Source organism: Hipposideros armiger, unplaced genomic scaffold, assembly GCF_001890085.2.
Source record: "Hipposideros armiger isolate ML-2016 unplaced genomic scaffold, ASM189008v1 scaffold_629, whole genome shotgun sequence".
NCBI classification, from domain to species: domain Eukaryota; kingdom Metazoa; phylum Chordata; class Mammalia; order Chiroptera; family Hipposideridae; genus Hipposideros; species Hipposideros armiger.
The window spans coordinates 73,800-75,796 of record NW_017731979.1 but is presented as its reverse complement, the minus strand read 5'-3'; positions in this window follow the sequence as shown (position 1 = coordinate 75,796).

The following is a 1,997-nucleotide window of genomic DNA, read 5'->3' as shown; positions in this document are numbered from 1 at the left end:
AGAGAGAGAGAGAGAGAGAGAGAAGAAAGGGCAAGCTGACTGATTGGTTGATTTGAAGGTATTGGCTCATATGATGACAGAGGCTGAGAAGGCCCAAATTCTGCAGTCAACAAGCTGGAGATGCAGGAGAGTCAACTGAAGAGCTCCGGTCCAAGCCTGAAGGCATGTGGACCAGGATTGTTGATGCTGTCAGTTCCAGCCTGAGTCTGAGTCCAAAGGCAGGAGAAGACTCACGTCCTAGCTCAAAGACAGTCAGGCAGAGAGAGAGAATTCTTTCTTACTCTGCCTTTTTGTGCTATCCAGGCCTTCTGCTGTATTTCAGTTTATGGATTCAAAAGCTAATCACATCCAGAAACACCCTCACAGACACACCCAGAAAAACATGTCACCAAATATGTGGGCACCCCCTGGCCCAGTCAAGTTGACACATCAAATTAACCATCAAAAGTCACAATTTCTAATTCTTTACTAGGGAGTTACTTGTCCTATATAATTAGATCAGTATTGTAAAGCTTCCCTTCTTTCATCAAATCCATAACATCACCTTCTCTAAGCTCATTTTTAACGGATGACCTTGCTTTCCATGTTGAGAAAATGGAGGAAATCAGATGAGATCCCCCACACCTGCCACCCACCTGCACCTCCTTCTTGTGTGTGACCACAGATGGACTTTCTGTGATCCCATGTAAAGCAAATTCCTCCTCTAGATCTTATTCCTCTTACCTGCTCGACACCATTGCTCCAATTTCTCTCCTATAATTCCTCCCTCTATCATAGGCCACTCCCACCAGCTAACATACATGACTGTGTGTCTCCCATCTTTATTTAAAGAACCTTCTCTAGACCCTTAAATAGTGTTCTGTTTCCTTGCTTTCTTTCGTAGCAAATCTCTGTAAAATGTTCTCTCAACTCACTGCCTCTGTATTCTCCCCTTACATTCTCTCTTAAATCCAGTCAAGCTTTCACATCCATGCCTTCCCCACCCCTCACCCGCCATCAAAAGTGTTCTTTTCAAGGCTCCATGAAGATGCTCATGTTACTAATCCATGGTCAGCTCGCAGTCTTCTTACCTGACCCATCAGCATGATTTGACAAAGTTGGTTACTTCTTCCTGCTTGACTTTGATGCCTCTTTCTGCATTTGGCCTTCAGGACACCACACTCTCCTGGTTTCTGCTTAGCTTGATGATCGTTTCTTTTCGATCTTCTTTGCTTATTGCTCTGAGCCTCTTCTTACTGGAGTGTCCTTGTGCTTGGACCTAGGTCTTCTTCTCTCTTCTATTTACACTCACTCCCATGTGATCCACTTTATCTCATGGTTTTAAATACCAACTATATGCCCAAAACTCACAGGTTTCTATGTCTAACCCAGACCTCTCCTCTGAACACTGGGCTTGTATCTCCAACTTAAAGTCTCGACTGAGTTGCATAAAAATTTCTCAAATTCAACATGTCTATAACTCAATTCCTAATCTTTCTTATTCCCCAAAGAACAGAAGTAGTCAAGTAAGCAGTTTTGGACTTGAGTCCCAACAACTTCACTTTCTAGCTCAAATGTTGGGCAACTTATTTAACATTTCTGAAACCCTGTTTCTACATCCATAAGTGAGGATTAAAATAGCAGCTGTCTTATGGGATTCTTCTGAGGATTATATAGGTTCACACATGCAAAGCACTTTAAACATTGCCTGGCACACAGGAACTCCTCGATAAATACTGCTTATTCACCTCATTGGTGAACAAATTCTGCTAAACACCTTCTTAATTTTTTTTCTTCCAGTGTTACTGAGGTATAATTGACAAATAAAAATTGTGTATATTTAGTGCATACAATGTGGTGATTTAATATACATATACATTATGAAATCATTACCAAATCAAATTAATTAACATGTCCATCACCTCACAGAATTATAAAATAAATAAGTTCTGGAGATTTAATGTACAACATGGTGGCTACAGTTAATGATTTTGTATTGTATACTTGCAATTTGCTAA